The 26,814-nt window shown below is 42.7% G+C and overlaps 1 protein-coding gene across 2 annotated transcripts in view; it reads left to right on the forward strand.

The window, feature by feature from the left end:
* Positions 1-26,814, forward strand: part of Cpped1 (calcineurin like phosphoesterase domain containing 1) — a 125,292-nt gene that overhangs the window by 25,304 nt on the left and 73,174 nt on the right. The window lies entirely within an intron of this gene.

Below are 26,814 nucleotides of genomic sequence, written 5' to 3' on the forward strand. Positions count from 1 at the left end.
CTGTTTTTAAAGTACACATTGCCTCATAAGACTATAATGCCCCAGGATAAATTTGGGCTTTAGGTACAGCTGGATCCAGGGGCTAAGAAGTTATAATCAGGACTTGTCTCTCTGTTACTCAGATCTGCTTTCCTCTGGGTTGACTTAATTTTCGTTCAGGCTCTCTCTAGTTGGTGACTCTGGGGAGCTCTAGGTTTATACCAGTTGTCTTTACAGAAATCACAGCAAAAACAAAGTGCCCTATTTAGGGTGATCCAATCAAAGTTGGAGACCACATTTACCTGGCTTACCCAAAGCTGATCTGTGCGGTAACTCCGCTACAGCCATGTAGTCTAAAGAACAGGATGGCTTCCCTAAAGAAAAAAAAGTAAGATGCTGGCCCTTAAGTATCTTCACTCATATACCCAATAGTATATTCTGACCTGTTTCATCACTTTGCTGAGAGGTAGAGAAGGAAAGCGAGGTGGAGGGACAGGAAAGGAGGGAGTATAGGGAGGAGTAAGAGGAGGAAGAAATGCTTGAATACAAAAGTAGCAGATGTTCCTGGAACTCTCTTCCTTCTTCCCAACATTCTCACTCAATATCGTTCTGTCCTGGGACAGGCCTAAGCCCAGTGAGCAAGTATAAGCAAGTAGAAAATGTCCTGCCCAGCAGAGAAGCAAAGTTTGTTTCCATGACCTCGTCCCCTTCCCTCCATCCCTGTCTCTTCTAAGTATTAACGATAACATGAAGACCAGGGCAGAAAACACATGCAGTGTCTCAGGATATTTGTATTTTTTCTAACTTCACCCATAAGCTAGATAATACTAATACCTGTAGAGGCAGAGGCACTTTACAGAAAGCCTGTCATATTCAGTTATCCCTACCAACACCCACTTGTTTGTCCACCTGTATGTCCAGGGCTAAACCCACAGTAAAGATGTGAAAATGGAAAAGGAGCACCTAGATCTTTCTTCACTGACATCCATAAGAGTAGCCAACAGGGAGAACCCTCAGGCCTGCCCTCATCTCTGTTCACTGTGTCTTATATGTGGTTGTATCTATGTCAGTGACTCCCCTAAGTAGAGCCCAGTGTTGCCATCCTGGAGAACTCCTGTCCTGAATTGGGCCTGTACAAAAGTGACAGGAAGAGAATGACTTCAATTAGAACCCAGGAGCCTGGGTATCAGCCCTCCTGTCTGCCCATGGAGGACTAGATGAGTGCAGACAGGTGCCTTAACTCACGCTCAGGTTTTGAGCCAAGAACCCACTGAAGCAGCAAGAATGTAAAACCTCAACACAGTCTGGGGCAGCATGGTAGCAGAAAAGCAAAACTGAGTGATGGAGAGACCCAGTTCACATGACAACCCCTGAGCCCTTGGATCCAGCTGCCTAGCATGGAAACCACAGCTCCCTGCCTGTACAGCAGAGGTGACTATCTGGGCAGCTCTGCACAGAAATATGCTTGTGAAGATGGTCCTTTGTTTTGTTTTATAGTGAAGTTAAATACTAGCCACTTAAAACTTGACCACCTTTGATGATGACTTGTGACCAAAGGCGCACAGGGGCTGAGATTATGTAAATGTGGAAATAACTATTGGGCCTCAGCTTGGTAATAAGGTTAACATTACAGACTTGGTAATAAGGTAAACTAAGGGTTAGGTTCATCGACCCAGCACATTATTGCTGCTTCCAAATGGTCTGTATTGCAGTTAGCTGGTATCTTCAGGATGATATGGTCCTATGTCTCCATCAACTAACTGTTGCTCTGGACCACATGATGGGCAGATGTCTGTTTCTAGTGACCCTTGACTATAGATTCCAAATTTAGCATTTTTTTTCTGTCCAGTGTTTTCTTTTCTTTAAAGGCAGGCTATCATGAGGCTCCCTGAAATTATATAACATGCTCTTGTGGATGTTTACCAGCTTGTTCTGAATTATGTTAATAGATTCAGTCATATTTCAAAATCAGATTTAAAATAAAAGCTTTTCTTGCAATTACATTGCTTCTCAAGTAGACTATACTGATTACAAGTAAATTAAAAAATACACTTTTTATGATCAGTCCTACCAATTGGTCAGAAAAATGTTGTAAATGTGAACTGGCAAACTTCTGAACATGCATTTTGTATTTAATGTCACAGGCTCAGAATTCATAATTTCCTCTGAAGATTTGGACTGTTTGTGGGATTTTACCTGAGCCAAATAGAGGATTGGCAACTGTTTTTGAATATTGTGGTCTTGAGATTCAACAGAGTATTTTAAAACTAGTTACCATTTTTTAATATGCATTGTTGCTCCCCTCTTATTTAGCTTATACATTGGGGCAGATACTAGAAAAGTATTTGCTTTGACTGCTTAGCACATTGTTAATTAGCAAATGCATATATTAATAAAAACATCAGGAAGCGTGTTCTTAATTCAGTGATAAATAATATCTTGGGTCAAGAAGATATTAACTCAAAATGAAGCAAAAGAACTTTCCAAGTAATGGGATTTTTAAATGAAAGTAATAATGCACTTTTTCATTATAACTACCCATCCTAATATTCATTCATCCACAGATATTCATTGACTACAAAGTAAGTGCCAATTAGAGCAATAGACATTGTGGGTATAATCATGAAAATGAGAGACCAGGGCCCTCTGTGCAGCCAAGAGTGGGCTGGAGAAACAGACACATAGGTGGTAGAAGGAGTCGTTGCCAAGGCCACAGGGTTTTGACCAGACATGTCTTCATTTTGCAGTTTATCTTTATGGTTTTCTAAGTATTTTCTTATTTTGTAATAAACTTCTTTATGAGATTAGCCATATTAAAAGTGGCAAATGGAGATCTGTATACATAACAAGACCATTGATTTTCAGCTTTCAAGCCCAGGGTGACTTTTGTCTTCCCTGTTGACATCGGGTCATCAACCTACTGAGAGTGTCCCCAGGAGCCTTGTTTGAGTCCAGCAATTCTTTGTGGGGCTGACAAATCAGAATGTGATGGTCTAATTATAGAGCGAGAGATTCTTTCTGAACCTCCTGTTTGTCACTGACACACTGTGTCCATCCTTGTATATGTCTCCTCCCTCTGAACAGCTGTGGCGTGATTGAGTTTCCAGTGATGATTTGGTCTCAGAAACTTCAGTTCTGGAAAGGGAAGCAAACCTGCATTCACATCATTTGCTTCCTGTTGCTGCTGAAGTGGCTTAAAACAATGCATACTTACTCTTTGACAGATTTGGAGTCCGGAAGTATATATGAATCTGCAGGGCTATGTTCTTCCTGAGGGTCCCATCTAAAAGCTGTGTGCATTTCTTGGCATGCTGTCCATCTTCAAAGCCTGAAGCCTGTGCCTTCTCTCTGGCCTCTTTGCTCCAACCTCTAGGATTATCTTTCTCACTCTGACTGACCTCCCTCCCTCTGATACAGACTGGTGTGATTACACTAAGCCTGTCTGATAACCCAGGGTAATCTCTCCATCTGCAAAGTCCCCTTCACCGTGGAAGATAAGGTTCTTTAAAGTTCTGGGAGATAACACATGGACAGATGGCATGCAAAGAGTGGAATTCAAGGCCTGTCACCAAGCTAGTGTCTGCACTGCCTACTCGGGACAGCATTGTAATTCAGGTATAATTGTTATTTGCATTTTAACTGGCAGAGAAACTGGCTCAAAGCAAGAAAGTACCTTTTTCTAAGGTCTCTTAGTTTAGTCGCAGTTGACTCAGTTCTTCTATTCCAGACCTTATTATACTTCCTACTGTAGCCTTGCTATTCAAAATATGGCCCCAGAGCTTATTGAAAATGGAGTATCTCTGCCAAAACCAGATCCAGCAGGTCAGACCAGAATCTTTATGAAACCACCAGGTGAATCTTATGGACAATAAGACTTCAGAAGCACTTACTGAACTAGAATGCACTGTGCCCAATGTTCTCTGCTTTTCAGTGTATTATATATAATTCCTATGTGTATACTAGTAGCAAATGAGAATTCCTTTCAAGTATTAAAGGTAATGGTGTTTGGCAAGAGAACCATTTTTCCTTTAGACTTATGCTCAGCTTTCAGAGGAAATACTTCTAAGTATACAAGTTTTGTTTTATTTCTTAAACACTCTGAGTAACTGTGGCAGGATACTTTCTCCTATAGAAAACACCCACAGCAGCCTGTTAACAAAATGCCCTGGAAAACAGGTACACCTCTGTGCTTTGAAAGGATCTTGTATGTAGAGAGCTAGAACTGGGATTTGAATTTGGGTCACACACATGTAGAAAATCCCTTATCTGCCTTTCCAAAATTCATAAAACTGAAAATTAAGACTTTATTCCCTTAAATTTGAAATTGACTTGATTGGCAACAAAACTGTTCAGAATTGACATTGGGCTGTTTATTGTCTTTTTGTAATAGAATACTTATTTATTTTGTTAGTAGATAATTCCTGGGTCCTGTAATGGTCATTCCCTGCCTAGTTAGCATATACTCTATGACCTATTTTACTCTTCTAAAGTTTATAAAACTCCAGTTCAAACAAGACCCAGCCCAGGGGGTTTGGGATAAGAATTTATGGGTCTGCAGAATTGGTGCTCTGGGATTTATAGATGAAGAAGCCTTTTACCACCAGCAGCAGAAGCTTATTCCTCATTCTTATGTCATTCCAAGTTAACTTCTAAACACCATTTACAGGGGATGTGTTAATTTCAAGGTTTAAATGGTCCCAGACATCTTATAATTGAATTTTGGGGACCATTTCTGATAGAAACAGAGGGCCTCAATATGGAGCTGGAACTGATTCTAGAACAATTAGAACAAATTGGAGGGGAAGGTGCATGCACAGAGGTGATGTTTACTAGAGATGAGTGCAGAATAATCCCCTTAGGTGAAAAAGCCTTAACTTTCTGGTAGAGATGAGCTGTGCTCCTGCAGATATGGCTCCAGAGGCAGGAGAGGAAGCAGAGCCACTCAGCAGCCAGGTGGCAAGGAACGGGAGGCACCATGAGAATGTGAAGTAGAAGTACCAATAAATGGGATTTTGTTTTTCCTTCAGGTGAAAGGCCCAAACAGGACCTGAAAAGTAAACTTTTATCTGGCTTTGCAGCTTTCACCTTAAACTAGGTGCAAAGAGATTAGCTAAAATTCAGATTAACAGTCACCCTTCCCAACAAACATCCAGACCGTTTCCCCACTTGGAGATCTCTCATTCTACGAAGAATGTATAAAGTTGGGAAAGGAAGGCATTGAGCAAACATTGACTGTTTTGATGTGTTAGGTACCAGGCAAAGAATGGAGCCTTTTGTCCTTCTGTTGCTCATACAGTCCAGGAAAGTTGATGCTCCTTTTCCTCAGGCCAGGCAGACACAAACACATGAGCATGGTTCTGGTGCAAGACAGCCTCTGATAAGCAAAGCCTCAGAGGCATAATTTTGAAAACCAAAGCCAAGGATTAAGACTCTGGCCAGGAAAAGGCCTTATCTCATCCCTCCAACATCTTCAAGTTCACCTCTGAGGTCCTAAAGGACAGTTGGGAGGAGGGGTGTGAGAGGGAGGGGGGTGATTGACTGCTGGATACAAGGAAGGTACTCTGTGAATGCAGTTCAGATAAATCCATGTGTTTTCCCATGGATCTTAGCAGGTAACTGGCATGTGATAGGCACACCATTACAAGTTTCTGGAATAGATGAATAGTCAGCGCACTTATTTGGCATGTCTGTACTCAGTTCTAGATGGTTGTGCTGTATCAGTGACTGAAATAGACAAATCAGTGTTTCACCTGGAAATAAAGACTCTGGACATACAGAGATATAAAATTAATTTTTGGTCCTAATCCTTTGAAGGATTCAAACTAAAATAGATATGGGTCTGTTTTATTATTTTCTTAGCTTTTAAATTATGCAAACAATGTGTGAGTAGGTTGTCTTAGCAAGATTGAAAAATCTTCATCTAGAATAAACCAGTTGCCTCTTCCCCGGTCCTTCCCTTGGGGTCACTATAATTCAATGTGTGTATGTGCAAACAGCCTTTTCTTAAATGTAAATGCAATCACACTGTACATATTGTTCCCTGATTTACTTTTTCCCCTTCCACATGTCTGGAAAATTTTTTGTGTTGGTATATATAGACTATCAGGCATCAAATCATTCCATTGCATTCCATAGATGGGAATTCCACAGCTGGTTAATCTCCCGCCTAGTCATAATAGTTGTGAGAACTGAGATGATTCAGGTTGGAGTCAATCTAAATGTCTACTGCAAGTCCCCAGTCCTGCTTTTGTGCAGGAGTCAAAGTGGATGAGTTGGACTTGGGATCTGTTCTACTGTCGATACCAAGTCAGCACCAGCTACCCTGTTCTGTGGTTCTCTTGAGGACCTCTCATGGGGACAGGGACTGACCAGTGCTTTATTCCATATGAGTTCTTGTGTAACCAACAGCCTCAGCCCCTGTGGTACAAGCAGTAAATTCCTGTGCTGCCTTCCATTGTATGGAAGCCTTGTGTCCATTATAGAGTGGGGATATTTGTTTGTTTTTAAGAAACTCACTTAATTCACATTCATTTCCTTCACTGTGTAACTATCCTTGAGTTTTTATTTTTAAGTGCCTACTCTTAGGAAATGCCAAGATTTAAAGACAATTTACTATATAGTTTAATATATAGAAACAAAGATTTATTTGCAAGCAAGGACATGATGCCTAAGTCAGAACATCACCAGGCTTGGGAATGGGGAATGAGCTAGGGCTGTCTCTACTTGGCGTTTATGCCAAGCAGCAACCAGAGGGCAATCAGCTCAGCCCCTTGGCTCTCTCACTCCACATCCATTATAAGCTTTGTAAAAGCATCAGAGCAATCAGGGCAATACCTCCCTTCTGCTAAGGATGATTAAAAGTGGTTTGAACTAATTTACCTAATATTACTAATTAGGGGAATGTAGGGCCTTAGCTGCATAGTTGTTTCTGATTAGGTGTGTGATCATCCCTCCACCCCTGCCAGCATCCACCACATGGTGACATGGCTGCTGGCATGGTGTCAGCTCTTTGTTCTCAGTCTGCCAGGCATTTTAACACTTTTTGTGCCTTGGGACCCCTTTGACAGGTTAGTAGAGTCTCTTGACCACATCATAGAATAACTTTATAAACATAGACTTTCCAATGAAGCCAATTAATATTGAAATGCAGATATAATACTTTTAATCTGATAGGTCAATATGTATGCTTTTTGTTGATCTGTTATATGACAGTCTGACAGCATGGTTAATAAGTATTCTAGTTTTGAAGTGATAATGGACTCTATATTCTGTGCAGCAACTGAAATGTGACCAGAAACACTTGGGTAATTTCTGTTGAAAAGAAAATCTCAGAGGTCTTACTACCTCTGTGAATTGCTGCTAACTTCATAATAGGGGTGGTGTACCAAATAATCAGTATGTGGGTGAGTGGAGATCTAGTTTTCTTTTATCTAAATTCACAGTATGAACCCTCTCCCCTTCAGCACCCATGACCCCAGAGTAAGAGTCTGTGTCCCCATCCAGAAGCATACATCCTCTGGGTCTCTGTCAGGGCTGCTTTTTCACAAAGAATGTATAGGTATTATAGACCAAAGTACAAACTAAATGGCCAAACTTTACTTTTAATTAAAGACCAGAAGTTTTCTTAATTTTAGCTAGGACAACACGGACATTGAATTATTCAATGAAAATAACTGGAACTAAATGCTAGGGACTAGTGAACAGTTGCCTTTCAATTAAGGACAAGGTCCACATAAAAAGTCTTCCATATTTTTTCTTTCTGGCTTCCAGCATTGAGATAAAAACTTCAAGCTTTGCCTTGACTGTGTGCTTTGTGATACACTGGAGAAGGCTTAAAGGACAGGAAAACGTATGATAGAAAAATATGAGAAATGACGTCAGAACCACAGGAAATAGAGGCGCATATAGATGTTAAGATTTTCTTCTGGAGTACAGCATAAGAGAGGCTCCAAAATGGGAATCCTGGAGGTGAGTTTCTTAACCTGAGTGTAGCATCCATGAATGGGTTTTGTCCAGCCAATCAACCCAGGAAAATTGACTAGCTTTCAGGGTATCTGTATAGATGCCTTAGGGAACAAAGTGGGGAAAGGGACCTTAGTTTTCATCAGTTCTTTTAAGGACTCCATGCTCCTTAATTTTATGTGTCAACTTCACTGGGCCGAGGAATGCCCAGGTGGTTAGTAAACCAGTGTTTCTGGTTGTACCTGCAATGGTGTTTCTAGAAGAGGTTGGCATTTGAGTCTGGTTTGAGGAAAGATCTGCCACCACCAGTGTGGGCAGATGGTGTTCAATCCAGAGGCCACTGTAGAACAAAACAGTGGAAGAAGGGCAAGTTTGCCTCCTCTTTGAGCTAAGTGCCCTCTCCTTCTGCCTTGCATCTGAGCATTCCTGGGTCTCAGGCAGAATTCTTCAGACTCAGAGTGAATCACACTAGCAGACATACTACAGCTTATGGGTAGCAGAACAGGATTTCTTGGCCCCCATAATTGTGTGAGCCAGTTCCCAAAATGAACCTTCTCTGAAATGTGTCTATGTATCCCCTGTTGGTTCTCTGGACAACTCTCACCCATTACTGTTCCATGACTCAGAAGGATGCAGACCTCCAAGGCTCCCAGGAACAAATATGCTTATGATCTGGCCTCTTGATTTCTGTTTCCTCCTGGGCATGCTTTGACTCACAGCAGACCAGGCCCTGGAATCCCTTAGGCAAGAGCAGGTGGTAGGCTGCTCAGAAATGCCAGACCAACCCCTTAGCAGAACTGTACTGGTGCCCCTTCCACCCTCACACCCTTCCTTGGGTTTTCTGGAACTGGTGGATGGAGGCCTTGGAAGCCTGCAGAGGCCCTGACACAGCAGTGTGGAGTGGGCAAAGCTAATGTCTTCCAACTTTTGCTTAGCTGACTCCAGTATTTGCAGCTTCCATTTATTGTTTCTGCTCTGAACTCTCGTGTCCTGGAATTAGAGCATTCTACCTTTTTCATGAGCCTATTTTCTGCAGCTAAATGAGGTACTAAAAAGGGGTATGATCTTAAAGGGGTTCAATTATCAGGTAATTGGCCAACTGATCAGAATGGGAAATGAGCGAATTAATGAGGGGCTGGAAAATGGAAGTTTAAATGCCAAAGCTACACTACAGAGTACATGTGTTTCTCAGCCTCCAAGGTTTTGCAGCTCCTCCGCGTCTAAGATTCCCTGTACACCTTGTCCCTTAATCCACTGGGAAAGCACTGCAGTTCTGTTCACTGTATATTAAATGGTTTGCGTAAAAAAAAAATTCATTTACTGTTTTGCTGGGGTAAAATATTCTTCTCATAACCCATAAATTTTTTTGAAGAAATTTTATATTAAGCTGGGCCTGGTGGTTCAGATAAACTACTTTCAGAAGTTAATCTCAACTGCTGAGGAGGCTAAGGCAAGAGGATTGCAGGTTCAGGATGTCCCCAGGCTACTGAATGAGTTCAAGGCCAGCCTGGGCAACTTAGTGAGACTCTGTCTCAAAATAAAAAATAAAAAGTGGTCTGGGGCTATAATGTAGAAGTAGGTGTTTGATTAGCATGTGCAAGACCCTGGGGCCAATCCCTGCTTGGGGTGGGAGAGTAGGAAGGGGAGAATTTTGTCAGTCTACAAGGATGTAACTGCAGAAATTTCATGTGAATAATTCACCTTCAGTAATCTTTTTCTTAAAGCACATTTGAACACATTTGATAGCATACTAAACCCCTCGTTATGTCAACCAATTAAATTTTATTAATTGTCTCCTCCATTGGCTAATAGTGCAGATTCAACTGTGAGCTGCTATAAATGTCTGGGTGCCGCCAGTATAATAAGCTCTAGCTCTTAGATGCAAAATTAAATGAATCTTGTCTAATAACATGTATAATTTGAAAACTAGTAGAACCTGATTAAGCTTGATCTGTTAGCAGCGTGGCGCCAGATCACTATGTGAGTGATGTTTATGCCTTCAAAGTTTGAGATCAATGAATTTACATACATCAAGTAATTAGGAGAAGATAATGAAAGCATTAGAGATGGAAAGGATTATGGCTCCATAAATTCTGAGACTCGATTAAAGCAAATGTGTCTAATCAAAAGAATAAATCATTCTCTGATGTTCCACTCATGGCAGCTTGTGGGACCACATTCCCATTCCTGCTCAGGACATAGTTCATACGAAATAACACCATTTCCTGAGAGGTGTCCCCTGTTCCTACAGTCACAGCTAGTCCTTGACTACTGGCTATTGAAGTCAAGTGGTAAGAGTTGCTCATTTGTTTTTATAATTAATAGCAAATATATATCCTTTTGTGGCCAGCAGTGTTTAGCAAGAAGCTGGCAGTGTCTGATGTCTGATCCCAGGAAAGTTTACAGAGTAGGCAGGGACAGAGACACCAAGCACAGGGATACATAACTAAAACAAGATGGCAGCCCCCAATGGGTGGTGACTGTGAGGGATTTGCTATGAAGCCCTCATCTAACTTTTGGTGGAAAATTTGCTTGAAACTGAGATAGGACTGTGTATCTCTTATCATGCTTGTAGTTTTAAAAAATCCTGTAACACTAAAGGAGATCTAGGAGGGAAAAAGCCCAAAACGTTTCTGCTACCATTGACCTGTAGCTTCTCAGAAAATAATTATCACTGTTCAGAGTTTTCCATAAAAGACAGTTATCAAACTTAGTATATTTGCACATGTAGTTCCTGTCCCCGTCCTCCCCTCCCAGTTGCTGGAGACTGAATCCAGGGCTTTGCACTTACAAGGTACAAAAGCAAAAGGGAGCAAAAAGATATGGCATTTGTTTACCTTGTTTTTGTTGTTGTTTATAGCAGCATGTACAAGTGTATTTCATTGTTTCCCATGGACAGAATCCTAGCATATACTTAAATAGCCCCTGTCTGATAGACATTTAAGTTGGGTCTTGCAGTGACCAGGGGGTAGGGCCACAGGTCCCCTCTGTGCACACGCCCCTCTGCATCTGTGCAGCATTTAAAGACTATGGCTGAGAGATCACAATGGCTGAAGTCAAATCCTGACTGCCTTGCTTATCTGCCTAATTTCTCTGCAGCTGAGTTTCCTTATTTATTAAAAGGGGCAAAGGTACCAGCTACATATGTTTTTCGCAAGAATTAAATGAGACAATCTATGGGAAATTCATAGAATTCTGACCAGCACTAACACTCTCTAGTAACTACATTTACTTCTGTTTTGTTTTTAATAATGGCTTTATCCAGATGTAATTCCCATACTATTTTATCCATTGATGTTTAGCATGTAGCCATCATTACAGTCAGCATTACAACACTTTGACCAACCCAAAGGAAAACCTACCCCCTCCAGCCTCTCACAGCTACCATTATAATTTCCTTCTGTGGATTCACCTAGTCCGGTTATTTGTATAAATGAAGTTACACAGTAGCTGCCTTCGTGCCTGACTTCCTTCACTTAGCACAATGTTTTCTTGGTTCATCTATGTCATTACTTTTGTTGAGTAAATATTCTATTTATATGAGTATGCCACATTTTATTTACCTAACAAAATTACATTTTTTATTCTATATGATAAATGCTTGGTAGGTTGTTGAACCAAGTGATAATAATAAGGAAAATGAAAATTTGTCCATTTTCCTGCTGTATGGTACAACTAGTACAATTTAATATATTTAACTTCATTACTACATAATTCCTCTAGTGGGTGCAAGAAATCAAATTCCCCATCTCCTATGTGTTACATGCCCCTTACAGAAGAAGGAAAAATGAAAGAGTTTTGTTTTGATTTCCTTTTTGGGGTTCTTTTGTTTGTTTGTTTGTTTGTTTGTTTGTTTTGAGACAGGGTCTCAAGTAACTGGCCTTCAACTTCAGGGTAGCCGAGAATGACCTTGAACTTCTTTATAGTCATGCACCACCATGCCCAGGTATATGCAGTGTTGGGGGAATGAACCCAGGTCTTTGTGCATGCTAGGCAAGCAACTAAGCTATATCTTCAACTCAGAGAGGGTCTTACTGATGTTACTATAGGCAGCCCCCAGATTGTGTTCTCAAATAGCTGAGCATCTACTTGCCATCAGACTCCACTCTTTGTTTTCCATTTTTCACTTTTAATGAAAGATGAAACCCAAACTTTCAGAACCTAGAGAGTAAGCTTGCTAAGCTGTTATATTGCCAGTTATAGTTTTCAAGTATTTCCTAAGTAGTAATTTCAAAGAATGAAAATTTCCCCGATTGATTCTTTGTCTTAAGACAAACTTAAGTGGCCACCAGAAATCTGGAAGTTCTTGTTATATGTAGTACCTGGTGTTAGGATTTGAGTGGGGAAATGTCCCTCATGGGTGTCTGTATTTGAACACTTGGGCCCCAGCTCATGGTACTGTTTGGGGAGTTTGTAGAACCTTTAAGACTGTGGCCTAGTATACAGAGGTGGATTGTTGGCAGCTAGTCTTAAAATTAATGTCCACTAGTTCTGATACTCCTTCAGATTCCCTGTCTATGCTTCCATGAGAGAAGCCATTGCTGCAAGCTCCCACTACCATTACCAGTCCAGTTCAGCAGCCCCACTATGATGAACTGTATGCCCTGAACTATGAACCAAAATAACCCTCTCCTCCTGTAAGTTATTGCTGCCAGATGCTCTATCATAGCCACAACAAAAGCTAAGCAATATACATGGGTAATGGAGAGCTCCTGAGGTAGCTGTGCTGTTAGGAAATGTTGTCTTTGTCCCCCTTTGCAGATGTGGAAGCTGTCAGCTCACTTTACATAGCACCACCTAGCAGGTAGCTGTGGCTGTGTATCCCCAGCTCAGCTAAGTCACTGTCCCCACTCTGGTGAGTTACAGTTACCACAGGGTGAATCCTTTCTTTCATTTGTTGCCCTCCACTGGACCAATCCAGCATGTAAACTGGGAAAGAAGGGGCTGGAGTGGGAAAGACAGGCATTCCCTTCCAGATTTTGTAACAGCTAGCCCTAAAAGCCCTTTTGGATCTAGATTACCACATGCAAAATGGTCTTTTTCTCCATCTTCACCAGTGCAAAGCTGCGTGGTGCAAATGGAAACAGGGTATGTAGTTGCAGTCTATGCCCTCCTGCCAGCCCTGGGCCACATCAGCATTATCAGGTTTAGGGTAAAAGCAAGATGGCAACATGGAATTTGCTGTTCTTTGTTTCATAGAGTCCCTGATCTAGAGATCTCTAAACACTTGTCACATGGTACAATGGGATTAGCAACACTTGTGATGAAAAAACTATTTAGTCATTGTGTGTGCCCAGACCTTCTCCACCCAATAGCATTAAAAATACTGACCATATCAGTATGACATTCCCCAGACTCCAGGAAGGATGGATGTGACCATCCCCAACCTAGGCATCAACCATTTAAATTCTTTGTTCATTTGAGATGTGTAACATTACTTTTACCTGTGCAGGACAAATTCAGCAGTCAGGTTTTTTGTTTCAAAATAGTTGTAGTACAGATTTGTCTTTGACTTCCCAGTACAGCTGTATTCCTCTCACATCTGAGGAGTACCCTCTCAGGTGTGTCTGGGAGGGATGCAGAGACTACCTGCTGGGATGGCAGCTAAGTGCCCTGATGCCTCTTTGGCATCCGGGTAACCAAAATGTGGCTCAGGCCTGTGAACAAGTCTTGCCACCCGGACCCGCATGTCCCGGATTGACTCTTGCACAAGGATGTTCAGTAGGAGGCAGGCTTCCATCCTGACTCCTGGAGGGAGGTGGCAGCTGCATCTACTTTCCAGAGGCCATTGCAATCAGCGTCAGCATATACCTCCAGCATTGTCAGTGACATGCTGGGACTCTGTGCTTGGGCATGTTTCTCCCTGAGAACAGTTTTGCATGTGGCTGGAAGAACAGGAAGGACTGCCTTCATTACCCTCATAGCCTCCAACCTGGATCTCTAGCCTTTGAGACTCCTGCCTCACATGCCTTTGATAAGTTGTGTCTGTGCTTGAACTAGACAGAGTCAACAATACAGAACCTGACTGATGCAAACTTCCATAGCTACATCTTGCAGTTGCTTCCTAAATGACCACTGCAGGGCCCATGCTTGCTCCTGTGCTGCTTGCTAGGTGTAGCTGCCCATTGCACCAATCATACTTCAGATTCAAAGAGTGAGGCCCAAGCTCACTCTTCAAGTTTCTTCTTGTTTGGTGGCAGTGATGCTGCCATTCCTTTGATCATAAGATATGTCCTCATCCAGGACCTTTTTACAGAAGAACCTAAGGCCTTAGCACATGGTGGATGAATGCACTACCACTGAGCCATATGCCAACTTGGGATGTGAGCTTTTTTGGATTCACACCTGAGCCATGTTTCCTCCCTACCCAGCCTGTGCCAAGGCCTTCTGACTTGCAGTGTGTCATCAGACAAGTCCCATTGGAAGCCCCACTGCATGCCTTTCCCATTGCACTGACAGAGTTGGAGATAATGTGGGTACCCAGAGCTCCATTATCCTCACCTCCTGGGTTGGAATCCCAGCTCAATCCTGGAATGGCCCCATGGCCTTGGGCAGCCTCTGTTATAAACTGTAATCATCCTTGGCAGGAATAAAGATATACCAAAGAGACACTTGATGCCCCTCCCTTTGACTTTCAGTCTATTGAAACAGTGGTTCCTCGCCCCCCCCCCCCAAAAATCAGATTCCCCAGGAATCACATGCTTGGGGAAGGGGAAATCTCAGGCCTCCATGCCAGCCAGAGGAGCTTATCCTCCCTAGAGATGTCACATAGTGCTTTCAGATCATCTTGCAGGAGCCAGACAATGATGGTGGGCAGGCCCATGCCTCGATCTGACTGCTTAGCTATGCATACCTCTTGCCTTACGCAAACTTAAACCTTATATCAAGACCCTGAAGATGGATTTGGGGTCAGAGGTGAGGGGGTTTGGGATGGAGGGCTTTTATTCCTTTTCTTCTCTTCTTTCCTCTTCCAAGTGTGGCAACATTGGATAAATCTCCTTTTTCTGTTTTCACTGGTACTTGTGTTTAATTGGCCAATTGAGGATGGCTGGCCAACCTAGCTTGTTAGGATTGCTAGGGTCCAGGCTCTGACCCTGACAGTTCCAGCAACAAAGGGAGGCTAACAATGGTGCCTCCATCTGAGGCTTACTCTGGGGTGAGACTGGCCACACAGTACTGATTGAACAAGCAGTGTCTTAACTATGCTACCGTCACTCCTCTTTTTCTGTCGTTCCTGAAGTCTTTGCCAGCACTGTCATCCTCACCACTTCCTTTGAGATCAGCTCCAACGCCTGTCTTCTGAAAAGTTCTTTAAAAGTACTGGTTTTTAGTAGCTCCTTCTGCTTGTTTACAGTGTCATCAGTCACTACAGGTAATGCAGGCTCCAACTGGTACCTACTTCCAGTTGCCTTACACGTGTTTTCTGATGGTGAAGAGCCTGGGTTTTTGAGTCAGAAGGTATAGCTAATGACTCCTGTGACTTCAGGCTAGTGAATTAATAAAAGATGGAACACAGTTTCCCATATCCATTGGCAGGTGGGAAGGGTTAGCTGAAATAATGTGCACACCACACTATCTGGCAGACAGCGAGCCCTCGAAAACAGCTGTGGAGTTTTGTAGCCCTCTCACTGAAGGCTTCTGGGATAGGTTGTCTCCCTGTTAGGTTTTGGATGGGGATTGTAGTAGCCTAAGAAGACTCTGAGATGAATTAGTACTAAAGAGTTTTTTTTTAATTAATTAATTATTTATTTATTATTAGCAGAGCATATGGTAGTGGTTTATTTACAGAAGAGTGGGCGCCCCACATTTATGGCTAATGGTGGTGCCTCAAATACACTCAAATGCAGATCCTGTAACATCCTGACAGTCAGCCGCACAAAATGGTAAGAGAGGTGCCTCTTGGTGTTCTCAGTTTACATATCCTTTGCTGTTCCACCCACATGCAGCTAAGGTCAGTTGGGTGAGAGGGGTAACTGACTCCCCCCTCAACTCCTTGATAAGCATGAGAAAGAGGTGTTAACTATAGTTTGCCGGCATAGTGGTCAGAGGACATTGCCAGTTCACACTCCATTCCTTCCTTTGGCTCTTACATTCTTTCTGCCAACCTCTTCTGCAAAAGTCCATGAGCCTTGGAGGGGGTAATAGGTGTACAGTGATCTTTCTCCCATTGTGGTAAGGCACTGAACTTTTGAGTCTCTGCATTATCTGTTTTCCATGGACTGTTGGCCTAGTTCAGTGAGATTCCATCTGCTATAAAAACACAAACAGCAAGAAGCAAGAACATCTAAACAGTGGCTGCTGTAATAACTTAACCTGTGGGTGTAAACACAAATGCTTGGACAGTACTTTAGCAGGTGCATCACATCCACCTAACAAAACAATTGCAGTGGCTTCCCACTGGGGCCTATATTCTCCCCTGCCACAGGGGGGTGGCCTGGTCTACATTACCAGATGTGTGTTCCACCCCTAGGAGTGGGCATTATATCCAATCAAAAATTTGCTGATTGTATATACATTAGATGCACCACTATTGCACCAGCAGGAACACATTGTTTGGAATGTTGATAGTGCAACATGCAGGGTTCATCATTGAGGAAAATTATAAGGAACCATTCTCCCCCAGTCATCTGCATGTTGCCTTTTGGCACCATGAAAGCCACCCATCTAGGGGTTTTCTGTGCACTTACAGTATACAACCAACATTATTGGCAATAGCCTTTATTGTTTTGGGGACCTTTAGTGTCCCTCAGGCCAACAGCTCATAGGGGGCAACCCACCTCTGGGATTTCGTTTAACAACCATATTGCTTCTGGAAGGGCTTTCTTCCATCCCCATAGGGCTCCTTCTTTGCTTAAGACTTTTTTAACTGTGTATCTGGAGAATTTTTTCTGCCTTTATTCCCATAGTTCTTTGTATAGTCCTCCATCTCCCCTCCCCTTTACTCCCTTTTTACATAGTTCCTTCTCAAGAGTTTTTTGTTGTTGTTGCTGTTGTTTTATTTTAAGAAAAAAAGAAAAAGAAAAAGAATGCTATGGACAGACAAACAGAAAAGTAACAGTATGGTGGGGGCTCCAAGGAGAGTTTAGGCCCCAGCACCGAAATCAAACAGATTGACAGGATTCTGTAAATGGAATCAGAGCCCACATGGCAGAAGGTGGAGCCTCTTCTTACAACTTTTGAGGATGGGGATAGGAAAGGTTCACAACAAGAGCCTGCAGTCAGGCTCTTTGATTCTGAGGCAGGAGGCAGGGAAGGGGTGGTAAACAAAATGCAGTGCCCATTGTGTGTAAACTCACTTTTCAAGTGAGATGTCATGGCACCTACAGATATCATAGCTCTGGGATTGTAGTCAAATGTCCCAGTAGAGTCTGCCTGTCAGTGTCTATGAAAAGGGGAGAGCTGCTGCTTTACAGCTGCTAAATTCTAACATATTGTACTTTCTGAGAACTGACCACAGTATCTTATGATACAGAGGTACTCAAAGCATAGAGGCTTGGTACATGGACCTAGGCTTAAAACTGAATGTCATTTAGGAGCAGATGCAATGAGGGAGGTTCTGGGACTTCCGTGAGCCTCATTTCCTAATCTGAAAACCAGAGTCATGCTGTCCACGTCTCTGGTTTGACTGGAGGATCATACATGGCATGGTCTGGGATGGACGGACATGAATGGTGGCAGCAGTGGGGTGATGTCATTGTTTCCTTTTGTTCTCTTTTGACACCCTATTGGACGATACGCTACTATGCCCCTTTTCCTGCAGGAAACAGGTATGAGGGATTAAAAGGATCTTGGGTGTCTCTTTCTTTGACTCTGCAGCTTGTATTCCAGATATTCCAAATGCTTGCATGAAGAAACAGTGACAACCAAGATGCCCTGTAAAACACTGGATTGTATGATTCTCCTAAATGACTTGTTCTGCCTTGTGTTACCACGTATTCTTCTCTGTTTTTGAGCAGCCTCAGCAATCGCCCAAATTTATTTGGAAACAGTCTTTTCAGCCAAATGCTCTGACACATCACCAACTCCTGTAAATAATTACACAGTATTTTTGTCTGACATCATCTGACAGTGTGGGAGAGGGACGCATTATTCCTTCTTTAAAAGGTTGTCATTAGGTCTGATTTATAGATCATCTGCAAGGAAGGAAGCCTGTCACAGATACAAACTGTTGCTCATGATACCTCTGCCACAGAGAGCTCCATGGGGCCATGAAGGAGAACATGGCAGGTTGAGGGCCCTTGTGTAGCTCAACTGGCTTTCCTCTGCAGTTTCTTCAATGCAGACAAGAGATATGTAAGTGGGATCTCTGTGGAATATAAATGCTCAGGATCTGAGCCTCTGACCTGTAAAATCCCTGAATGCCAGTGGAACCATTCAGATATGTGGGTCTTATTTTTCATTGTACTATGGTCTTCTGTATGACTGAGGTAGGCAGACTGTAGGCACACTGGCTGCATTATAGTGGGTTCTTCCTATGGAGGTAATGCTTGTTTGTAGTAGTTTAACTTTGAAATTCCGGCTTCAAATTCAATGACTCTCTAATCTGCTGCACAGGGCTTGCTCTGGTTTCAGCACTGTAAGGTATAAAATGCCTTAGTCCTGAGTGTTCTGAAGTAACTGGCTAGTCTTGAAGGGTATAGCAGGACACTATCGTGTCTATATTATGGTTTGCTATCAGACATACAGATGTTTAAGATAAATGCTCAGCGTGCTGTAGGGACATATTTAGTAGGGTACCTGAATTGAGGTCTGTGAGTTTGGTCTCAGGAGTTGAAAGTGTACCCTACAGTTGCCTGGGAGCCCTTTGTGTCTCTCCGCAACAGATATCAAGGTCCTCAGATGTTCATATCCCTTGTATACACAGTGACACATTGCTTGCAGGTAACCCATGCCCATCCTCTGTGTACTTTAAACAATTTCCATATGAGTTATGTATCTAATACTATGTAAATACTGTAAAAGCTGTTCTGCTGGACCGATTAGGGGTAACAATAGGGGGGAAAGAGTTAGTACCTATTCAATACAGATGCACTGTTTTTAAAGAAAAAGCTCTTTGTGTTTGTTGTATGTTTGTTTATGAAACCCACAACTGCAAAGGGCCAACCGTATGCCATTGAACTTGGACATTGTGTTACAGTATCCCAAACAGATCTTCCAAATTTGCTAGATGTGTCTAGCTGTTTTCTCCTAAAATGAGTGAGTTAATGCTATTGCATTGACATTGGCCTTCTCAGAGGTATTTATATGTGTTTTAGAAAGAAATGTCCTCGAATCACAACAGGTCTACAGGTAAAGCTTCAGCTAAAATGCTATGAGAGGGTTACCCAGACACTGTCAGTGACTAATGCTTGCGTACCACTGGCGCAGCAGTCCTGAGAATAACATAATTTGAGGCCAAAAAGAGACCCCTCAGAGACCATTTGGCCGCATTTTTTGCCACTTCTCGTTTCAGAGAGAAACTTACTCATCCAGGGCTTGAGTGTGCCATACCTCACACCTGTCTGCATCTCCCATCAGCAGTTTTACAGCCACAGGCCCCTTTTCTCTGTTATTCTTTGACATTTCCTTTTTGGTCTGTTGTGGGGCCAAAGACAACCTGGTGTTCTTCCTTTTGGCATCCCCCACTCAGCAGTGGGGAAGTTCCTGGGAAATTAGACTTTTATTCACAGAATGTACCAGAAGACCTTGGGGAGAACTGCAGAGAACCCTTCCGTAGGTGGAAAATCTGAACATTGTGCATGCTCATCCCTTCCTTTTGTCTCATCAGATCCCCGTGTATCTGGTTTGGGCATCATGTTCGTCACTCAGAGTACTGAGGACAGCTGCTGTTGCCAGGGGGGCACCTCTCAAGAGGAAAGACCAGATGATAGTCACTACAGCAGAACCATAGCCAAGAAGCTGTTGCTGGCAATGGTTTCCTTGGACTGTGGGGCTTCATCTGGTCCAAATTTGCCTGAAAACATCTTGTCAAAATGATGTAAATGTAGAACCAGTTCTATAATCTGTTTCATGTATCATTTGCTATCAATCTAAAACCCAAAGCAGAGGGGATCCTAAGTATGCTCTCTATTACCAAGATGTAATTTAGGGATCAGTCATCTGTTTTCTTCCACCTGGAACAGCTGTGGCATTCAAGGAGGTAACACACTTATAACTGAGTTGCTGAAGAAGGCTGCCAGGCAGAAGCAGCTGCAGAACCCCACACATGGCTCCTCTTACTATGATGTGGTGACGGAGGTACTGGAGGGCAGGAAGTATAATCAGATCTGAGCAAGGAAGGGAAATTTGGGTCCAGGGACAAGAATCAGTGCATGGGGTTGTGCCTGCTTTGGCCCCTTCCTGCATCCCTTTGGCTTCCTGCCTACCACAAAGTGAACAACCTCCCTCTTCACAGGCTTCTGCCTCTGTGATGTTCTGCCAAAGCACATGGGGCCGAACAACCAGGAACTAAAGCCTCTGAAGTCATGAACTAAAAGAAGTCTTTTAAGTTGTTTGTGTCAGGCATTTTGCCACAGCAAAGACAGAAGTAACACAGCAGTGTAATAAGATAAGAAAAAAGAAATTAACCATAATCCCACACCATCCCGAATTTATGACACAGATTTTGCTTAACAACTTTTTTGCTGTCAATCTTTGACTTATAAATCTAGAAGGCAGGAGAGCTTAGAGTTGATATTGCCACACAGGCAGATACATGTCTGTGATTTTTCATACCATTATGTATAGTCTCTCTCTTGATCTTCATTTGTTTACCCAGTGGAATAGCCTCAAGTAGCTGATTCTCAGAGTTTAATCAATTCAATCTGCTCAGAACTGACACAGATTGATTTATTCTCCCAATCCGACTGCAGCTGTATGAACAGAAGGCAGTTAGCAAGGATGAAATAGGAGCTGTCAAGATCCAACAAAGCTTGTTTTGTGCGGTAATACATAACAAGAGAGTTCCTTATCAAACTCAGCCATTCATTAAACCCTCAACAGCAGGTCAGGTACACAGGTCTGTCAGTCACAGCATGGAGGAGAATTTCCAACAGCTGAAGGATGCTGCTCACCACAACCAGATTAGTCTGGTGGCTTTATGGTAGGTGGACTTTCTTGAAGAAAGAGCAAGCTCTTTCATTGTGGAAAAGTGCTTGGAACTCTGCTGCATTCCCTTTGTGTTTGATTCTGTAAACTGAAGCTGGTGTGCCGAGAGGAAGCTATGTCTTCAGGGCAAAGCTGTGCTTTGGTGCTCAGGCTTTAGGGGGAAGTGGGCAATGTGTGGCCTGTGTGTGCATGCTGGCACTGTATCTGTGCCTTTGCTAACCTAGGAAACTCTTTGTATTTACACTGTTGCTATTTATTGAGTGCCCTAAACGTAGGCATTTCTCATATATTTTATTATTGAGTCCTTAGGTACTAAAGATTAGGTATCAGACTTCAGACTTTAGAAATTGTAAGCATTTCAGAATATTAGAAAAACAAAAATGCACAAAGAACACCAAAAATAGTGTAAAGATTCATGAGTACATATATGTCTATCAGCCAGTTTAAGAAATAAAACATTATCAGTTCTGTTGAATCCTCCTGTGTGCCAGTTTGGGTTAAGGATTAAGGGCATGTGTAAGAGAACAGCTTTTCCCCCTCAGGTAATAAGAAGTTTGGAGGTGGTTATTCTTGGGAGCCCAGCTTTTTAAGCTTTCTGCTCCTTTATCTCCAGGGTATAGCCTATGTATTTATGTTTATAAAACAATTGCAAAAACTGCAGCTGTCACATCTGCATGCCACAAAGAAGGAAAGGCAATGGCCAAAAGAGCTTTTCAAGTAGCTTAGCCAGTGACTTCTTTGATGGTTTGAATGAGACTGTCCCCCACGGACAGTCCCAGGGGTCTGGTTCTTCCAAGGGGCAGGGCCTGCTGAGGAGGATTGACTGTGGAGAGCTGTGGGGAGAAGGGGTGGCTTTCTGCGCCATCTTGGGATGGAAGCCAGGAACGGCAGCACGCTGCAGCAGGCGTGGCAAGAAAGATGGCCCAGGTGTCTCACCCGCCATTTACTGACCTGGGGTGAGACTGCGGGCCCAAGATGCATGGGTGAAAGTTAATGGAGACTGTGGGCAGGCATGGAAGTGATCTGGAATGGCAGGCCGAGCCATGCAGAGCTGAGTGCTGGGTGTCAGGTGTTCGTTCATGTCTTTGTAAGTTCCTCCATTTCCCCCCTCTACCCAACATATAAAATGAAATATTCACATAAAGATACGTTATATGGTTTGTCTGATAGCGTAAGAGACCCCAAGAGAACTCAGGTAACACCCCCATAGGCTCCAAGTATTAGGACATTTTGTCCTCAGTTGGTGGCGCTGTTTTGAGAGGTCTTAGAAAATGTGGCCATGCTGGAGGAAGCACATCACTGGGGGCAAGCATAGAGCGTTCTTTAGCCTTGCCATGTCTCAAGTCACTCTCTTGCTTCGTGTGCCTGCTTGAAAATGTGAGCACTTAGCTTCTGCTCCTCCTTCAGCCACCTCTGCCACCACGCCTCCCTGCCATGATGGACTCTTGCTTTGGAACTGTAAGCTAAATAAACTCTTCCTTTTATAAGTTCCCTTGGTCATGGTGTTTCTATCACAACAGCAGAAATGTCACTAAGGCAACTTCCAAACCAGAATTGTACTGGAAACTATAGTTCTACTGGGGATCATTTTTACTGCCAGCATGGTATAGATTCCATTAGTAAGGATGACAAGAGCAATCACAGGATAGTATGTTTGCCCCCCGCCCAGGGTTTCCCCCTTGATATTAAAAGGGTTTTTAAAAACATATCATTTTGTATTTTTATTATATTTGTTGACATTCCTCAGAAATATGTAGGCTTGTTTTACCATACTTTTAAATTTCATGCAAATGGATTTATATCCTGAGTGGACCTTCACAGGCTTTCTTTCCCATCACTCACTGTATGTCAGTGACACTGCATTGTTGGTGCCATGCTAGTTCATTTCTTGTCACTGTGGAGGCCTCCAGCATAGGACTGACCTGTGACTCCCACACCTCTGCTGGCATGCTACACAGCATGCTGCTGTAGACTCCCATTTGTTCCTGTACCCACGAGCTTCAACTTCTAGAAAAATCATTAGGAGTGGGCATGTTAGGCTCTGAAGACTGGATTTTCTCTACAAAATGGTACAAGCTGATAAGGGTATTCACTGCTCTTCTTCTCACCAATACTTGGAATTTCTGGGCTTCTGACTGTCATCAGTCTATGGAGTATGAGGTGGCACTGTGTTCTGTTTTCCTCTTAGTTTAACTGACATATGGTTGGCATACATTTAAAAAGCTTCAGAGTGGACACACTTTGGCCACAGGACATAGAGAAATAAAGTTGGTGCTGACCAAGAAACTTCTACCCCACTGGCTAGTTTTCATAGTACCAGAAGGTGTATGCAGGCTGCTGGGGAGAGGGGGAAGTCATCAGCAGTCTTACCCAGCTATGAACCCTGTGAGCTACAGTAATGACCTGCATGGCAAGACAGTCCATGAGTCTAATAGTGGCATGACCATTAGGGGCACAACAAACTGCTTTACAGTTAGATTTAAGGCCCACTCCCCAGGAGGAACTGCCTGCAACTGTAAAATCTGGCCACGAATCCATGGTTGGGGAGCTCACCAGCCTCAGTGGTGAACCTATTACTATTATTTTGTTAAATGGACATAGTATCAAACTGTTCTCTAAATTTATATCCCCATACCCATGGACTACTGCAACTCTCTGCTTCTTAGAGAAGTTTCTTTGTGTGGTAAATGGAGGCTAATGCAGGAACTCACAACTGGTCAAAGAGAATAAGTGGCTATGGAGTGGTCAATCACAAATGGGACATCTATATTACACTCAGTTCAAAGATCATCATGGAAGAGGGGGCTAGAAAGATGGTAAGAGCCAGAGGTCAGGGAGGACCAGAGTGAAACAGTGTCTTCTGGACTTGGCAGGACCACAAGAGCACTGCAGTCATAAACTCACAGCCTTTGAAATTGCTTGTACTGGTTGTTGCTATTTTTTCTTAAATCTAATTTTTCTTTCCCTGTTTAAAGTTATGCTGTTTTGATTTTGATGAATAGAATTTTTGAGTTTTAGGGAGCATAATTTGTGAAGTTCTATAATCGGTGCTTTTTTTTTTTTAACTTAAGAAATCACTCATTGTGGTGTTGGTGGCACATGCCTGTAATCCAGCACTTGGGAGGCAGAGGCTGGAGGCTGGGGAGTTCCAGGTCAGTATAGGATACATAGTGATACCCTGTCTGCAAAACAACATCAGAAAGCACTTTTTTTTTTCCTGTGCTGGCAGTGGAACTCAGGACCTCAAGAATGCTAGGCAAGGGCTATACCACAGAGCCACATCTGTAGCCCTAAGAAATCATTCATTGTTCCATGTCATTAGGTTTTCTATTATTTTCTTCTGAAAACTGTAAAGGTCTTTTATACGTAGGACTATTTTTCTTCTTAACTTTTTGAGTTAGCATATTTAAAGCACCACGCTTCACCATGACATCTTCCTATATAAGTATCATTACACGTTGTCCTCATTGGTCCTCCACTGCCCTCTCCATGTAGGTCTATCATGCCTCTGGAATTGACTTTCAGCTCTTGGCAGGATAAGATTGATCTTGTTTCTTCTTCTGTTGGAATTCCCAGCTGCCCCAGCACCATGTATTGAGTAGTGTCTACAAGAAAGTGTAAACACATCTGCCTGCACCTCATCCTGAGAACCCTTTAGTAATGTTAAATCCATTATCTTTGTCTATATAGAGGAAGGAAATGCAGGCTGTGTGACTGGCACTGCACACCAAGCAGTGTGCCTTGTGGCATAAATTTGAACCTGCTAACAAAGCTCTAGCCATGTCTCTGCCTGCAGAAATTCACACACCAGCCCTGCTCTCCCATGTGACTTTCTCTGGTGCTTACATAAACATATCAGTAGTGCCCAACTAATTTCTCCCCCCAATGAGGGGAAGCAGACAATCATGGCTATTTCCAAAACTGCTCAGAATTGAACTTAGGGCCCTAAATTACACCTGCAGTGCATGGAGTCTCCTGTCCACTGCTAATGCCGCAGACATGTCTCTCCACTCGTGTGACTCCCCTCAAGCTTCCGTAAACAATTCTGTCTCTATCCACTTATTCCACAAAAAGGCATCTGAAGGGGGATTTTATTGTTTCTGCTGATTTTTAAGTGCCTAGCATAAAACCATTCCAAGCATCTCTGGTGTCAAATGGCAAAACCATTCCATCTGGTGATTTACCCACCCTGTGGTCCTGCCCACTGCATCATGGGTGCCATCCAGCTATCTGGTCTGGAACAATTGTCATGTTTTTCCATAATTGTGTCTTATTATATTGCTGTGTCGGGCCATCTTCTGGGCTGGAAATGGTGGCAGCGCAACACTGGTTCCTGGTGCTTTTGGGCAGCCCCAGAGGTTTGGGAGTCACTCTCAGCTGCCTTCTAGCTGGTGCTTGAGGCTAAAGCTCAAGGCTTCATCTGTTCTAAGTGTTATAACTGCAGCTGACTCTACTCATGGTAAAGAGCACAAGTAGATTATAAAAGGCCATTTGGAAGTAACCTTTATTGAATCCTAATATTGGAACCTTGGGAGGGGATGAGTAATACACAAGAGAAAAGTCTCCAGAACTGACCTAAAAAGAGTGAAAAACAGTTTGCTTGTGTTGCCAAAAGAAGGGTGTGCATGCTTGTGTGCAGTGTATGGATTCACTGGTCACACAGCTATGCATGTGGATAACCTCTAATTCCACTAGTCATGGACCTCACATAGCTACATCTAACCTCCTTTACTAAGCCCTAGAGGAGGGCTGCACCTCCTCCCTCCTCAGCCTCACTGAGGACTGTTGTTACAAGGTCCAGAGCAGCCAAAGGTAGGGCCTTCTGGAGTGGCTGCAGTTGGGATCATCTGTGGATCACTAAGGCTTATTATGACTGCAGTGAAGTCTCTGGAAGCTGGTACAGATCATCAGGAGTGACTATGTGACTGTGAGTATTAGTTTTCTCATTGCTGTGACAGAATACCTGATGAAAGCAACTTAAGGAAAGAAGGATTTATTTTGGCTCGCAGTTTTAGGGGATACAGTCCATCCTGCAGGAGAAGACATGGCAACTCAAGCCCAAGGTGGCTGGTTACATTAAATCCACGTCAGCAAGCAGAGAGCGGTAAATAGTGGTGCTTAGCTTAATTTCTCCTTTTTTCTTTTTTATTCAATCTGAGATCAAACACCATGAATGGTGTTGTGCACATTAAGTGTAAGTTTTCCCTCTTCAGTTAAATTTTTCTGGCAACACCTTCACAGATACACTCAGAGGTATGTCTTGTATATCTTCTTGGTGATTCCAAATCTGGTCAAGTTCACAGTGAAGATTAATCATCACAAGTTCACCTCTTGTCAACTTGACACCGAAGCATATCACTTTTTTTTTTAATTTTTTTTTTACAATTAAAGTTACAGTTTTAACAATATACAAAATATTACAGTAATTCAGATTTTTTGGCATAATGATTACAGATTTGATAAATACATTTTATATCTCATAATAGCGATGAAGATTATACAAAAGCTATTAAAACACTTATAAGAATAAACTCAATTGTCACTTAAGTATCTAAAGCTATTTTCCTTTGCGTTCTTCCAGAATGATTTGTTCTTATTCTTTACCTTAATTTGAGGGACTTCAAGAAGATACTTGTTTTTTTTTTGTTTTTTCTATTTTCATACAGAAGAATTCATTCCAAAGCAATTGACATTGAGACGTTTTCACATGCATTTCTAATCTCTATATACATGACTATCACTGGTCACAGTCGCCCACCTTCTGAGCTCCTCGGCATCTGAGCATGA

This window comes from Nannospalax galili, unplaced genomic scaffold (assembly GCF_000622305.1).
Source record: "Nannospalax galili isolate Female #2095 unplaced genomic scaffold, S.galili_v1.0 scaffold32, whole genome shotgun sequence".
NCBI lineage: Eukaryota > Metazoa > Chordata > Mammalia > Rodentia > Spalacidae > Nannospalax > Nannospalax galili.